Source organism: Mauremys reevesii, linkage group 1 (assembly GCF_016161935.1).
Source record: "Mauremys reevesii isolate NIE-2019 linkage group 1, ASM1616193v1, whole genome shotgun sequence".
NCBI classification, from domain to species: Eukaryota; Metazoa; Chordata; order Testudines; family Geoemydidae; genus Mauremys; species Mauremys reevesii.
Window position 1 is genome coordinate 200648732 of NC_052623.1, and position 17205 is coordinate 200665936.

General features: G+C 45.9%; 1 protein-coding gene across 2 annotated transcripts in view; it reads right to left on the reverse strand.

Annotated features, from left to right (window-relative positions):
• Window positions 1–7611, reverse strand: part of NXPE3 (neurexophilin and PC-esterase domain family member 3) — a 48856-nt gene extending 41245 nt beyond the window's left edge. Inside the window, exon 1 of one of the 2 annotated variants that reach the window (XM_039518897.1) lies at window positions 7588–7611. The gene's annotated coding sequence lies outside the window, so the exon portion shown is untranslated. Of the gene's footprint in view, window positions 1–7572 lie in introns of both variants that reach the window. The other variant, XM_039518894.1, reaches the window with a different exon arrangement.
• Between the last annotated feature and the right edge of the window lie 9594 nt (window positions 7612–17205).

Below are 17205 nucleotides of genomic sequence, written 5' to 3' on the forward strand. Positions count from 1 at the left end.
GATCTATGATGTAATAAAACTGTCTATATAGGCTAGTACTAAGCTGTAAAGGGTGGCTGGTTCTCTTCGGATACGGGCTGTTCTTTATTGACGCGTGCACTTGTCAATAAAGAGCTTTTGATCGGACCTTGCTGGTGTTGCCTGTCTCTCTGCGGTCAGACAACGAACTTCGCTGTCGGGGTTCGAGTCCCTGACATCTTTGGCGACTCCGCTGGGACTTTGTCTGACTCTCCGGCGGGGGATCGGACTCTGAGGCAACGCAGCGCGCATCCTCTGGTTTAGAGGAGCCTTGCCTGGTAATCTGATCTCTGCATCAGCGATAAGGCGAGTTCTGTGAACCAGCTGAAGCTCATAGAAATCCAGCAACATCCACCTACCCGTTGAGTAGGGTCAAGGTTGCCTGGGTTAGAGTCCCAGAGCAGATTGTCGGGGTTTGAGTCCCTGACAACTTAGGTCTGGGTTAGAGTCCCAGTCCAGGTTTGCGCAGGATCCAAGTAGTCTGGGTTAGAGTCCCAGCCTAGGTGTTCGAGTCCCCTGGAGAGGCAAGTGAGCGCTCGATGCGGGAGGTGGGGGTTAGAGTCCCTTTACCTCGACGCGGGGAAGAGGGGTTAGAGTCCCCTTACCAAATGGGACAAATTGGCAGTAAGTGCCTGGGGGACGCCCCGTAGTCTCTAATACTTAAAGATTGAAAGAAGATTTCTGGAACCGGGTAGCTTTTGGAGCTGTAAGTTTGAAGCTATATGGAGAGCTCTTGTAAAAATCCCCCATCATATGCCCCAGAGCTGTACTGGGAGGAAGACTGTCCGTGGGGACGTCTGTCTCTGTTGGGCTCACGCCATCTGAATTTATTGACTGTGCAGCAAGATAAGATGCATCGCGGTAATAGGAAATAATGGCCTTGGTGTGTGTGTGTGTGTGTGTGGAAAATGGGGGAGGGACAGTCTAAACATTCCACCTCACCCCCTATGGGTACCCCAGCATATTATATGTACGTACATTATGGTCCTAAAACCTGCAGGTATTTAGAGAATTGGAACCTTTATACGTGTGAAGATCCATCTAAACAATGCCCATTAGAAGGTACCTTCAATCTAGATAAGATCATATATCTCAAAGGAGCTTTTACTCACCAAAGAAAAGCCTCTGACACAGTGTGAGCAATTTGTCTAGGAACGGGTTAATTTGAAATTCAGCTTGACTTGGTGAAACTGAAGAAGCCACAGGCTGGAATCTGAACTGGAATCTCTGAAAGAGACACTGCAGGAGATTCCAGGGTGTAAAGAACAGCTCTCCCAAGAGCGGAAGCATGTTGGAAATTCTGGACAAGCTGTATACAGGATAATCTCCCGTCCACCTATTCCCCTTCTCTGAACGTTATACAGACGTGGCCAGTTTGGACATGTGTGAGTATTAAAGTGGCTTAAGGGTTGAAGTATTCATGTTTTTCCTGAGTGATGTGGGAGCGTTCCCAACACCCTTCATTGTTGTTTTATTATTTTTAATGAAGCTTTAAAATTTGATTATATGGTGTGTTTCCCCCAACGTCCTGCAGTGTCAGCCTGATCACCTGACATGAGGGATAAATTGGTAACAGAAATTTGTCACAGTTTGGTGAGCAGTAGAGAATGGGGGAGCCCTGCAGAATTTACACCATCTATTTGTTTTACCCTTGTTATTTTATGTTTGTTTTGTTTGGTACTATTGGTGTTATATGTTGAGGATTGCATAATTAAAGGTGTGCCCACTCTCTGCTGCAAGTCTCAGAACTGGAGAGGGGTTGAGCATTTTTCTCTCCACCCTGGTTGACCGGAAGGGTGGCAGGTGGATCTACCCCCAGTCGTAGCAGGACTGGGCAATAGAGTAGTTGGAGAAAAGGGACGAGATGTGTACTTGATAACTAGAATTGAGCAATTAAGGGCATAGATCATGAACCAGGCGGCAACTCAAACCTGCGCCAGGGCAAGTTGCAGGCTTTGAGACAGGACTTCCAGTTAGAAAAGGAAGCCCTGGCTAAGCAAGTACCAGTCCTTCAGGGACTTGTTAAAATTTAACCATTTGTGCTCAGCATATGCCATAACAGCAGTGTGTTTGCTACAAGAGAAAATTGAATAGTTAAACGCCAATGGGCCATGCGTTTTTGCCTAGGTGGCAAGCCTCACAAGGGAGGACTCGGGTAGTCTTGTACATAAAAATGTTTTAGGGCAAAGACCAGAAGGGTGGGGGCTAGTTAAGAAGCCCACCCTCCTAGCTACACTGGTAATGGAACAAGTTGGTACCCATGGAACGGACGGTTCAGCTAGAAAAGCAGGATCAGGCCCAGGCAGGCAGGCAACAGACAGAGAGATTGGAAAACAGGTTGGAACAAGTAAGTGATTTAAGGCACAGTGAAAAGTTAACTCTGTAGTTGCTGGAGGGAACAGCAGTTGAACTTTGTAAATGTACTAAAGTAAAAAGTTCTTGGTGTCTTTGAAATGTTTGTAAATAAATTCAGGCAAAGAAATTATTAGATTGCAATCATTTGGCTATGAACAATTTCGTTAAATTAGCTAAAGGATGTATACAGTGCTATGTAATTAAAATTGTATTAGGCTCTAAGAGCACTGTGAGTGATGATGTTTTCTTTCAGTGTTTAAAAGCAGAAGTTAAAAGTAAAAAGCAAGCCAGAAAGCATCTGTGTTAATGCAAATTATCTAATTAATATGGGGTAATTCCCTTGTTTTGTCTAGAATCAACAAGGGTATTTGTATATTTTAAGTAATGATTGACTGCCCAGAAGGGGCGGACCTCTGTTTTTGTCTTTCAGATAATCAAAAGAAAACTAATGCCAGCTGAACAGCATTCAACATACCATGCATTTACTGACAGAGTAAAAATTATGTTTTGTGTTCTATGTTCTGTCTTGTGGTGTTTGTCGTGTGGCCAGAATTGATGTGTTTAATATTTTTATGGGATGGTCTGATTTGAAATCAAGCAGAAGGGTTGGATTGAAATGCAGATACTGGTTCTGTTCAACTTAGAATACAAAGAGTTTGGATACATCAGAAACATGTGATATACTAAAGTCTTATACATTTTTTTAAGTAAGAGAAAGAAACTATATTGGCCAAAACTTTTAATTGACAATTGTTATTGAACTTTGCATACCAACAGTCTTGGGAAGCAAGGACATGAAAAGTTAACCCACTCCCCATATTGTACATGGGATCCTCCTGGCTACCTTAGACTTCTAGCCAGAGGACTGGGGATGGTGGGAAGCTATTGGACTAGAGTTTGTATTGAATGAACTCATCAAAGTGGGTGTGCTTGTCCTGGTTTGTTGTTCTAAACCTCTGTATGTGTTTATTTTAGTGAAAGGGTATATGTGACATACATTGAATACTAAGACTAATGTACTATATAACAGCAATGTGTATGTGTTCATTGTTAACAAAAGGTGTATAAGTAAAAGTTTCCTTTATAGGTTGAAGAAGCCAAAAATGGGAAAAGAAAAAAAAAACGAGTTAACTGAGAAAAAAAAATAGCTAACATGCTCAGTCTAAGGATAAGGCGCTGGCCCCAGTCAAGGACACCGCTCACAGCTAAGACTTGGCTGACTACCAAGGAAAGGGGGGATGGTTGCTGCAGTTAAACGAGATTGGTGTGCAATGGGCAGCCCACCCTCCTCCTTAGGGACCTTTTGTAGATATTCAGATTGATTTTATTTAAATGTCTAAATGTTGTGGGTATGAATATGTATTAGTTTTAGTTGATGTATTTACCAATTGGGTTGAAGCTTTTCCCTGCAGGAAAGCAGATGCCAGGACTGTTGTGAAATTTTGCTTAAAGATTTTGTACCACGTTTTGGCATCCCTGTGAGTATCAACAGTGATCGTGGAACTGATTTTACTGGACAGATTGTAAAGGAGTTATGGGCAGCTTTGCAGATCCAACACAACCTTCACTGCCCTCACAACTCATGGTCTGCTGGGACAGTGGAACGCCAGAACGGGATTTAAAAAATAAACTGGCCAAGATTTGTGCTGAGACAAACTTAAAGTGGCCAGATGCCCTTCCTTTGGCACTGATGAGTATGAGAGCCATTCCCAATCGAAAGACTGGACTCAGCCCTCATGAAATTTTGCCAGGATGCCCAATGTGACTACCAGCTGCACCCCCACTAACCCTAGCTCAGATGAACATTCATTTGATGGATAACATAATACTTAAGTATTGTCAGGCACTAATGAAATGTGTTAAGTCTTTTTATACACAGGTGAATGAAGCACTACCGAAGGATCCTGTGCAACCCTGTCACTCCTTGGAACCAGGAGACTGGCTCAGTGTAAAGGTCCATCAATGAAAGACTGCCTTGGCTCCACACTGGAGAGGCCCTTTCCAAGTCCTGTTGACTACCAACACCGCTGTGAAGTGCCAAAGACTGACTGCTTGGACCCAGGATTCTTACTGCAAAAAGACTCCTCCACCTCAGAAAAATTCTCCTACTGATGATTAGCCTATTTCTTTTTCTAGTTTTACTGTGTCTTCTGGACAGCAGGGAAAACAGGACAAGGTGACGTGCTGGTTAAACCTCTCCCTTGTCCATGGACAAATCTCCTGTGCCTTTGAATTTTTCTAAAAGAAGCAAAACCATTACAGGGTGATGTACTCATAATCTTTCCCCTGTAGAATGCTGAACTACAACTGTTTCGGGAAAGAAGGAGAAACACTCACTCCACTGACATTGCCAAAGTCCAGGAATTCCTGACCAGAAAGGACATTGAGAACTGACCCTGGTGAAGAAACAAAGAATTACACACTGGCAGAAAAATTTTGTGGGACCCATGTTTGGGAATGTGATATTAATTGGATTTGGGGGTTTATTCTACAGGCTGCGCCCTGTGTTTTGGATAAATCCTTCAGCATGTATTGCCCTCCCTCATTGCATTTTAAATAACATTGTCCTTATCCAGTTTTCAGATCACTTTTACATACCCAGATTGCTCACAAGGGGCTGCCATTAGATTAGTATAACAGAGAGCCTGGGCTATTTCCTCTGGAAAAAAGAGGGACCTGAAAGCCAAGAACATGATGAGAAATTGGGCCAACTAGAAAAGGCTACTAGACTTATTTTTAAAGCTCAGCTATCCCACGTACAGGCTGATGTTGGTGAGTTACATGTCATTTCAGCCCTTAGTTCTGTGACCCAGAAGTTACTGCAAGAGATGGTATTAAATATCACTAAGTCTGGGCAGGCATTGCAGTGGGATCTAGTGTGTTTAGAAATTCAGGCTTTCCTGAATGACCAGCTGATGGCCATTCGGAATGATCTTGAGCAACGGACTTGGCTCACTGCCCTTACAGACACACAGGAGTACCATCTGATCTGTGGTCAGGCACACATACTTGGACACTTTCTGGGTGGAAGTGTGAACATTTACAGTGCTCCTTCCAAGCATTTGGACCGGTTAGGGTGGGTGTGGGCTCCCACATACCGAATCCTGCCGGGTCCATGGGGAGGATGCATGTGGGACTGAATTATTTACCGAGACATCTGGGAAATTAGACCACTTGGTATATCTAACTGATTTATAGTCAGTGCCCCAGACCACTGACTTTTTACCCCTGAAGGCGATTTAAAGCTTCGTCTGCAACTGAAGAAAACGTAACCCGGTTGTGCCCTGCCAAGTGGTAATTTGTTGTCCCAAGAGTCCCGTTGGTCCTCTAGGGACAAAGGGGGGATTGTTAGGCCTGAATAAAGATGTAGCACAAAACCAGTTATGCCAGCCTGACTGGAGTCAGGCTAACAGAGGTTTCTGGGTAATCCCAGAGTGGAAAATACTGAGAAGCAGCATTGTCTCACAAAGCCCTGGGAAAGAGTGAGATAAGTGAGGGGGCTGGTACCAGCTGTGTTGTGTTAAGAAACAGTGTTTGAAGAACTGATAAGAAACACAAGCATCTCACAGTTCTGACTCTAATTCCCTGGTTTAGTGTTCGGTGTGTTTTAACTCCCTCACATTCCTAACCTTTGGCGCTTGTTGAGATATTAACAATTTAATGCTGTAGAGACTAGGCATGCGTATATATTAAAAGGTGTCTAATTTCTAGTTGTTAGACAAAGGGGGTGGGTTGCTCAAGTGAATGATCTATGACGTAATAAAACTGTCTATATAGGCTAGTACTAAGCTGTAAAGGGTGGCTGGTTCTCTTCAGATACAGGCTGTTCTCTATTGATGCGTGCACTTGTCAATAAAGAGCTTTTGATCGGACCTTGCTGGTGTTGCCTGTCTCTCTGCGGTCAGACAACGAACTTCGCTGTCGGGGTTCGAGTCCCTGACATCAGGAAAAAATTCCCTAATGGTGGACAGAGCTGTCCATAGGGACCCCAGGCAGCATGGCACCAGCACCCCGGAGCCTTGGGGACTTCCAAGAGCTAAGCAGATCAAAGCAAGCATATCTATCACACCGAGGAGATTTAAAGTTTGGGAGCCACTGCCATAGAGGAAGGCCTACGAGAAGGAAATTTGCAACCTAGCTCAGGTTTCTATTGATTTACCAGATATTTAGAAAGCAGAAAAGTGAGACTTTGAAAAAGAAAAATCTACTGCTCTCAGCAAGTCTGAACAGTTGTTTGCTATCCACAACGATTACAGCAGCTACTTTCTGCATGCAGTTAGTCATAGAATTGTCTCTCTGAAATAGCCACACCTATGTTTTCTTACTGTGGCTGAAGATTAAAATGTCACACTTCTATAAACATGAAAGTCAAAACATGGACATGACTGATTTTGGAACTGAGCAGCTGCAGTATTAAAGCCACATTACTTGTATTAAATATGGCATTCAAACTCACCCCATACACATTCTAAGAACCCAACAGGGGCTCCCAGCAAAGGCTTTAGGAATACTGAAAAAATGAGTATCAGGATTGACAAAAGGGTCAGGTCTTTGGCTGGTGTAAATTAGCAAAGTTCCATTGAAGCCCATTATGATCGAAAGAGTTTTGAAACCAGTGAAACTATGCCTATTTAGACCTGATAAGGATCTGGCCTAATTCCCCTGACCTCCCTCCCGTCCCCCATAATAATTTGGTTAGGACACTTTCTGCATAATCTTATTTTAAAAATGAAAACCAGTTTCCTTACAAATGTTAATGTAAAATTCTCTCACTTTAATCTAAAGATCTAAATGTTTACCACTCAACGCTCTTTATTTTGTTAATCTCAGGCAGAACGGACAATAGAAATTAAAACCAACCAGTGTAACTTTTAATTTCTAATCCATTTCACCTTCTGGCTCTCATGAGCTAAGAAAAGGGCTGTGATGTCAGGACTGAATCATTTTTCCTACAGAGTCTGCAGACAAAACAAAAACCTCACATTTTCACAAATATTTTGAATGACATTTTTTTATTTAACTGAGGTTTTGTAACAACCTGCAATTCTATATGGCTCTGCACAGTCCTGAGCTGCTAGAATATTTTGAAGGAGGTGGGTTGGCTGGTTTGGTAAAATCCAAATGACCTTTAGATTTATTTTTTTTAATTGCATGGCAGCCACCTGGCAATTCTATAGTATTAGAGGGGGATTAATTTACCCTGTAATTCTGTACCTCTTGATGATTTCCTGGCATGATTCTCATTCCTGGACCTTGTGCTCCCTAGCTCAAGGAGGACTGAAATCTCCATCTCTGAAGGTTCTTCATCACTAAAGGCTGCAGTAGTGAATCAAGAGACACTTCTCTGCTAATGCTCCTGTGCCACCCAGAGTACAGCACTCTTAGGGTATGGCTACACTTACAGCTGTACAGCGCTAGGAGTTACAGCTGTGTTTGTACAGCTGTGTAGGGAAAGCGCTGGTGTGTGGCCACACTCACAGCTACCAGCACTGCAGTGTGGCCACATTTGTAGCATTTGCAGTGCTGTTGGGAGTGGTGCATTATGGGCAGCTATCCCAGTGTTCAAGTGGCAGCAACGTGCTTTTCAAAAGAGGGGGGTGGGGTGGAGTGTGACAGGGAGCGGGGGAGAGAGAGAGAGAGAGTGGATTTTTGGAGCCGACACTTCAGCTCCCTGCCTTGCAAAATCTGAAAATTTCCTCGACCCCTCATTTACTCTTAACTGCAAACAGCCTGCAGACCAGGTAAGCAGCTGCTCCAATGGACTCCCTTTCTCCCCCTCCCCCCCGCTGTTTCTCTCCTCAAGCAAATACTCATCCCCCTGCTTGCCTCATTCACAGCAAGGTAGTGGGTTATCTCAATTGATTGTTCACAGTCAGTTACAGATTGATCACAGCAAACAAGAGCTGTGTTTGTTTTTTTAGATAAGCAGCTCCCGGAGCCCCAAGTTCACAACAAAACAAAAACAAAGAGAGTAATTTACTTAAAAGCATTCTGGGATATCTCCTAATACCCTGGAGGCCAATAACAGCGCTGGTGTGTGGCCACACTTGACGAGCAGCGCTGCATCACCAGCGCTGCACTCGTTATACCCCAAGCAGACCAGGTGTACAGCCAGCGCTGCAGCCAGGGAGTTGCAGTGCTGGATGTGCCTTGCAGGTGTGGACAGTTACTAAGTTGCAGCGCTGTAAAGCCTCCACCAGCGCTGTGTCAAAGTTAGACTCAGGACTCACAGTTTGTCAGACCACTCTGTTTTATTAGCACAGCGCTCTGCTAATAACACCCAGATAATGTGAGCACCATGCAAGACACAAACTATCTTATTTATACAGATAAAAGGGCGAGCACTTAACAAGATAACAAAGGAAGCAGAATCTGAGAAGTTTACCTGGGCTAGACATGCATATCTTATTTCCTTACTAACTATTACCGATCTTCTGTTAATGTTTCGCCATTAGCACCCTTGTTTATGCCTAATGTTTCTTTTCCTGGCACCTGTATTTCAACATTTCTTATTTCTGCTTAAAGATACATACAACATTTCTTTAATCCATTCTTATTTTTATAATAGTCATTCTACTTTCACAGCTGCAACTCTCCAGTGTAGCCAACCCCTTAGAGCTTAGAAATGGTTCCTTAACTGCACTAAGTGAAAACTCCACACTGGAATTATAATTTTTCAACTGCCAGTCTGGCTCTTCAACCTAGTCAGAGTTGATCTTGCTCCTTTTCATTACATTTATTTCTAGAATGGTGGTAGGATGGACTTCAAAGAAATCTTGGCTGTGTGCCCCAGAACTTTGGCTGGGCACTAACCACCCCACTGCCGTTTGCCCCTGTGCAATGGCCGTTTCACACCTTATATTCACTTTGCTTTTTTCAAAGCCTCATGTCGCTTCAACTCTTTGGCTCTCTGCACTTCTAAATTAATTCAGCTCAGCAGCTACTTGCTTTAAGCTCTCTGTTCTTTTTTTCCCCCAGGATGTCATCCATTGCCTTAGTCCTTTGGGAGGAAAGAAGACTGTGCAGGGGCATCAAACAATATGTGAGGCAAAAGAAGATCTAAAAATGGAGGAACAAATTTGTTGTATCCTCTGCCCAAAAATCATGGAGGTGTTCTGCACAAAACCAAGCCCTCTTAATCTGATCATCAGACAACCTGAAAAACAAAGAGTTTGAAGCAGGGGACTGGGAGTCAGGACCCCAAAAATCATGACTCTGTCAACAACTTGATTCATAACTTTAGGCAAGTCACTTAAGACCCAGGCCTGCTCCAATTTTCATCAGTGGTAAGGTGGTCCCTTAATGTAGGAACTTTACACTTCTCAAGCACTAAGGGGGTTGGAAAACCGCCCCCGGATTTAGAGCGGCTGAAGTGGTTCCCACCCCCCCACACTTCCGGTCAGGAGACACACAGATTAAGCACTGACCAGGTGTTTACTACTGGTACACACAGTGCATAAGGCACCAATCAGGAGAGGGGGCGAAGTAGTTGGATTATGTTAGCACATGCGCATAATAGAATGATTTATGTAACCATTATAATAAAAGGGCGTGGAAAACCCCCGCTTGGGGCGCTCCACTGGAACAGACTGACGGACTTGGCTTTATTCATTGCAACATCTGGTGACCCCGACGTGATTCCCCCTGCTCACCGGCTGGAATAGCCTTCGATGCATCGACCCTCGCTGAATAGCCCCGTTTCGTGAGTATGGGGGAGGAAACTGTCAGCTCGGCAGAAAGTTCATGTGAAAGAGCTGCAGGCTATCATAAAACAGGCTGGCAGGCCAGCCTCCCTGGGTCAGTTAAAACAGCTATTAGCTGAAATCAATCGCCAATGTCCTTGGTACCTGGATCACGGGTCACTGTCAGTAGATGATTGGATAAAGATAGGGGCGACACTATCGGCTCCTGCTTTGGCAGCGATGTACAGAGGCTCTGGAAACAATCAGGGTTGGAGCGTCATCCAGGGCTATCCTTCTCGCCCCCGCGCCTTCGGCCCCCCCTCCTCTACCCTCGGATCTTGCCCCCTAAGCCGCCTGAGGCGGTACCCGAATGCCATGATGCATGTCCGGGTACGGATGGCTCTTCACAGCCGACTTCCCGGCTGTCCCCTTTTCAGGCAATGATACAGGGGGGAAAGGAGGAGGAAGGACTGAGCTCTGAGAAGATAAGGGAGTTATTGGCTGCGTTCCCAGTGACACATCGCCCTGGCAACGCAGAGGGGGTGGCTGAAGTGGAGATCACAGCCCTCCCCTATCCCGTTCTCCGAGAGGCGAGACGAGCGGTTACTGAGTCTGGATTGAAATCCACCTTTACCCGAGGCACGTTAGAAGGGATTGCAAATGGATATAGCATGCTCCCCCAAGATTGGAAGGATTTTTGTAGGATGCTTTCAAGCCCCGCGCAATATGTTATTTGGGATAGTGAATTTCAAGAGGAAGCATTACAACAGGAGCGGGCATCGGGGGAGGCCTCTACTCCCGAGCAGCTGTATGGAGCGGGACAGTTTGCCAGTATACGGGAGCAGGCTGCGAATATCCCTCTCGCAACGCTTCAAGTTGTGGGGCGTTGTGTTTTAAGAGCCCTGTTTGAAGTACCGGTGACGGGGAAACCCTCCCGGTCCTTTACCGTCACCCACCAGGGCCCTCAAGAGTTGTATGTGGAATTTATTAACAGAATACAGGAGGCTATTCAGAGGCAGGTAAATAATCCTGAAGCCCAGTGGGAATTAATGAGGAAACTCGCTTATCGGTATCCCCCTTGAAGGGCTGGTGGATACTGGAGCTGCCGTTACAGTCATCTGCGCTCGGCAGTGGCCGTCCACCTGGGACAAATCCGAAGTGCCAGCCATTTGGGGAGTGGGCGGATTGCAGGCTGCTCAACAAAGCACCCAATGGATTGCTATAACTCCGAGAGAAGGGGGAAAGGAGATTCTCCTTAAACCCTATATCATGGACATTGCTGTATCCCTATGGGGAAGAGATTTGTTAAGCAAATTTGGATCACATCTTACCATTCATGACTGAGTTTACTGCCCTTTCCCTTGTGTGGCTGACCACCACCCCTGTGTGGGTGGAACAGTGGCCACTGCCACAGGAGAAGTTTTTTGCATTGTGTCACTTATGTGAGGAATAATACCAGGCGGGCCATGTGGAAAAATCCACTAGCCCCTGGAATTCGCCAGTTTTTGTTGTAAAGAAAAAATCTAGTAAATGGCGAATGCTCCATGATTTTAGAGCGATTAATGCGTGCATTTAATCCATGGGACCCCTGCAGTGTGGAACCCCAAATCCCAATTTTATCCCATATGATTATTAGCTTAGGATAATAGATTTTAAAGATTGTTTTTTTACAATCCTTTTTTGTTCCAAAGATAGGGAGCTCACTTTCCCCGGGGAGGTGGTGGCGATTCCTACCCAATTTTCTGGACCCCTGCCCCCGGGCACGATGGGGCTAATCCTCCCTCGTTCCCATGCCGGGAAATATGGCATTCAGATAGTCCCCGGGGTAATGGATAGTGATTATATGGGAAGTATTTATGTTCAAAATTGGGCTCTTATGCCAAAACAGTTGCACCAAGGGGACTCCTGGGCCCAGATGGTGATCCTTCCCTTTTTGGCTAACACATTCCGTTAGTGCCTGGCCGAGTTTTGAAGCTCTCATAGCTTTTGGGCCCAGCCAAGCCCCACTTTCTCTTGGCTGTCCGCCAAGTTTCAGTTGCAAGCGGTGTCCTTGACTGGCCAGTGTTTTTTTTTCTTTAACTTTTTCAGTTAACTCATTCTGTTCTTTTCGGATCCCATTAATAGTCATGCATTTTTTCATCAAAATGCTAAATTTTTAGTGAAGCATTTTATGATCCCCCTAATTCAAGCCCAACGTATTGTTTAAACCTGTAATCATTGTGCAAGTCTTCATCATTGCCCCGAACTGGGTGTTAATCCCCGCGGTCTTTAATCCAACCAAATTTGGCAAATGGATGTCACGCTTTATCCCCCTTTTTCTTCTTGGAAATATTTACATGTTACCATTGATACCTACTCTCATTATATTTGGGCCACCCCCCAACGGGACGAATAGGCCAAACACGTGATTAATCATGTTTTTGCTGCGGTGGCCGTAATGGGTCGCCCCCGACAGATAAAAACCGATAATGGCCCCGCCTACATTTCTCATAAATTTGCGGATTTTTGCACGCAGTGGCAAATTAACCACGTCTTTGGTATTCCGTACAATTCCACTGGTCACGCCATTGTGGAACGAACCAATTGTACACTTAAAGAGTACCTGAAAAAGCAAAACAAAACAGTGGGGGATGATGGGCCAACCATGGGAGCCAAGCAAAATTAATTAGTGATAGTACTGTTTACCCTAAATATTTTAAATGCCTTTTAGAATTTTACAGCCACTGAATGACATTTTAAGACTTCCGCTCCCACGCCCATCTGTCAAATATAGGCAGAGCCTAGACCCTAATTGGTATGGCCCCGTTCCATTGATAACATGGGGACGAGGGCATGCCGCTGTGCTTACTCCCACAGGTCCGTTGTGGGTCCCTGCCAAAAATGTGCGACCGTGGCACGATGACGTGGCATCAAAGCCTCAAGAACCCAATACCCAACTTCAATCTGAACCTAACCGAGACCTTTCCAGCGTGCCGAGCCACAAAGACGGCACCAAAGGTTACCTGGGGGCAGGTGAAGCGACTGGCGCAGCAGGCTCAGCAGACGTTGGAGAATAACAAGGCCGAGCCTACCCCCGAAAATTTTACTGCTGCCATTTTTGCCTGTTTGACCGCTAACTCTTTTATTATATTGTTGTGTTGTTTTCGTGTGTCATCGGTTGGGGCCGAACCCGAATTGCATAGCCGCATGTGTTATAATATATGAGCTCGACTTGCGATCCTTGCCAATCAATCCTCCTTTTGTTTACAGCAGGCCCCTGAGATGCATGGCCTGTTGGGCACCTGCCTGGTCCCAGTATGTAAGGTGCCGGGCAGTGCTGCACATGCAACGGGGATGTCTAATTTTATAAATGTTACCGAGATTCAATATTCTTCAATGAGCCTATGGGGCCAGGCCACTTATGTGAAACCCGCGAATGCCTTGTCCCTCTTTACCCCATGGGTAGCCAATCACGCCAATTTGACCTGTGTACGGATGGTTAATTGCACACGTCACAAGCCCCCAAAAGGATGTTTGCGGGTGGGTACCCCGGGATGGAATTGTATATACTTTCAAAATGTGTCCAGCAATTACGGGCACATCTTGTTACCGGAGGATTGGTTTTTTACTTGTGGTCAGAGGACCTTTAATTATATTTCGGCCAATATTTTAGAAGCTCAATGTTGCCTAAGCAGGCTCACATTGATACTCCCCACGAGGTCAATGTTGACTGGCTCCCAAATTAATGAGACCCGCACCCGATGCCGGCGAAACTTAATCCCCATGAGATCAGACTGTAATGCCAATGTCAGCCTTTTTAGTTGGGCTGAGTACATCTTTTTGGCTTGCCATCCATGGGATGGGACCGAACTGTTTTGCAATATGCTTTGATTGTTATCGCCTGCTTGATTGGTTTTTTTTGCTTTGCTCAGTGTATTCCTAATATAATTAGGATGTATTTTACACCCTGTCGGCGCAAACCCCTGCCTATACCCCAAGCCGTCATGTATACCCATAGAATCATGAAACATGCGGACCGGGCACGGGTCGAAAAAACAGAAAAGGAGGGGATGTAGGAACTTTACACTTCTCAAGCACTAAGGGGGTTGGAAAACCACCCCCGGATTTAGAGCGGCTGAAGTGGTTCCCACCCCCCCACACTTCCGGTCAGGAGACACACAGATTAAGTGCTGACCAGGTGTTTACCACTGGAATACACAGTGCATAAGGCACCAATCAGGGGAGGGGGCGAAGTAGTTGGATTATGTTAGCACATGCGCATAATAGAATGATTTATGTAACCATTATAATAAAAGGGCGTGGAAAACCCCCGCTTGGGGCGCTCCACTGGAACAGACTGACGGACTTGGCTTTATTCATTGCAACATCTGGTGACCCCGACGTGATTCCCCCTGCTCACCGGCTGGAATAGCCTTCGATGCATCGACCCTCGCTGAATAGCCCCGTTTCGTGAGTATGGGGGGGAAACTGTCAGCTCGGCAGAAAGTTCATGCGAAAGAGCTGCAGGCTATCATAAAACAGGCTGGCAGGCCAGCCTCCCTGGGTCAGTTAAAACAGCTATTAGCTGAAATCAATCGCCAATGTCCTTGGTACCTGGATCACGGGTCACTGTCAGTAGATGATTGGATAAAGATAGGGGCGACACTGCACGCGGAGCCTAGAGCCGCGGTGCAGTGGCTCCTGCTTTGGCAGCGATGTACAGAGGCTCTGGAAACAATCAGGGTTGGAGCGTCATCCAGGGCTATCCTTCTCGCCCCCGCGCCTTCGGCCCCCCCTCCTTACCCTCGGATCTTGCCCCCTAAGCCGCCTGAGGCGGTACCCGAATGCCATGATGCATGTCCGGGTACGGATGGCTCTTCACAGCCGACTTCCCGGCTGTCCCCTTTTCAGGCAATGATACAGGGGGGAAAGGAGGAGGAAGGACTGAGCTCTGAGAAGATAAGGGAGTTATTGGCTGCGTTCCCAGTGACACATCGCCCTGGCAATGCAGAGGGGGTGGCTGAAGTGGAGATCACAGCCCTCCCCTATCCCGTTCTCCGAGAGGCGAGACGAGCGGTTACTGAGTCTGGATTGAAATCCACCTTTACCCGAGGCATGTTAGAAGGGATTGCAAATGGATATAGCATGCTCCCCCAAGATTGGAAGGATTTTTGTAGGATGCTTTCAAGCCCCGCGCAATATGTTATTTGGGATAGTGAATTTCAAGAGGAAGCATTACAACAGGAGCGGGCATCGGGGGAGGCCTCTACTCCCGAGCAGCTGTATGGAGCGGGACAGTTTGCCAGTATACGGGAGCAGGCTGCGAATATCCCTCTCGCAACGCTTCAAGTTGTGGGGCATTGTGTTTTAAGAGCCCTGTTTGAAGTACCGGTGACGGGGAAACCCTCCCGGTCCTTTACCGTCACCCACCAGGGCCCTCAAGAGTTGTATGTGGAATTTATTAACAGAATACAGGAGGCTATTCAGAGGCAGGTAGATAATCCTGAAGCCCAGTGGGAATTAATGAGGAAACTCGCTTATCGGTATCCCCCTTGAAGGGCTGGTGGATACTGGAGCTGCCGTTACAGTCATCTCATAGCTTTTGGGCTCGGCAGTGGCCGTCCACCTGGGACAAATCCGAAGTGCCAGCCATTTGGGGAGTGGGCGGATTGCAGGCTGCTCAACAAAGCACCCGATGGATTGCTATAACTCCGAGAGAAGGGGGAAAGGAGATTCTCCTTAAACCCTATATCATGGACATTGCTGTATCCCTATGGGGAAGAGATTTGTTAAGCAAATTTGGATCACATCTTACCATTCATGACTGAGTTTACTGCCCTTTCCCTTGTGTGGCTGACCACCACCCCTGTGTGGGTGGAACAGTGGCCACTGCCACAGGAGAAGTTTTTTGCATTGTGTCACTTATGTGAGGAATAATACCAGGCGGGCCATGTGGAAAAATCCACTAGCCCCTGGAATTCGCCAGTTTTTGCTGTAAAGAAAAAATCTAGTAAATGGCGAATGCTCCATGATTTTAGAGCGATTAATGCGTGCATTTAATCCATGGGACCCCTGCAGTGTGGAACCCCAAATCCCAATTTTATCCCATATGATTATTAGCTTAGGATAATAGATTTTAAAGATTGTTTTTTTACAATCCTTTTTTGTTCCAAAGATAGGGAGCTCACTTTCCCCGGGGAGGTGGTGGCGATTCCTACCCAATTTTCTGGACCCCTGCCCCCGGGCACAATGGGGCTAATCCTCCCTCGTTCCCATGCCGGGAAATATGGCATTCAGATAGTCCCCGGGGTAATGGATAGTGATTATATGGGAAGTATTTATGTTCAAAATTGGGCTCTTATGCCAAAACAGTTGCACCAAGGGGACTCCTGGGCCCAGATGGTGATCCTTCCCTTTTTGGCTAACACATTCCGTTAGTGCCTGGCCGAGTTTTGCAGCTCTCATAGCTTTTGGGCCCAGCCAAGCCCCCCTTTCTCTTGGCTGTCCGCCAAGTTTCAGTTGCAAGCGGTGTCCTTGACTGGCCAGTGTTTTTTTTTCTTTAACTTTTTCAGTTAACTCATTCTGTTCTTTTCGGATCCCATTGATAGTCATGCATTTTTTCATCAAAATGCTAAATTTTTAGTGAAGCATTTTATGATCCCCCTAATTCAAGCCCAACGTATTGTTTAAACCTGTAATCATTGTGCAAGTCTTCATCATTGCCCCGAACTGGGTGTTAATCCCCGCGGTCTTTAATCCAACCAAATTTGGCAAATGGATGTCACGCTTTATCCCCCTTTTTCTTCTTGGAAATATTTACATGTTACCATTGATACCTACTCTCATTATATTTGGGCCACCCCCCAACGGGACGAATAGGCCAAACACGTGATTAATCATGTTTTTGCTGCGGTGGCGTAATGGTCGCCCCCGACAGATAAAAACCGATAATGGCCCCGCCTACATTTCTCATAAATTTGCGGATTTTTGCACGCAGTGGCAAATTAACCACGTCTTTGGTATTCCGTACAATTCCACTGGTCACGCCATTGTGGAACGAACCAATTGTACACTTAAAGAGTACCTGAAAAAGCAAAACAAAACAGTGGGGGATGATGGGCCAACCATGGGAGCCAAGCAAAATTAATTAGTGATAGTACTGTTTACCCTA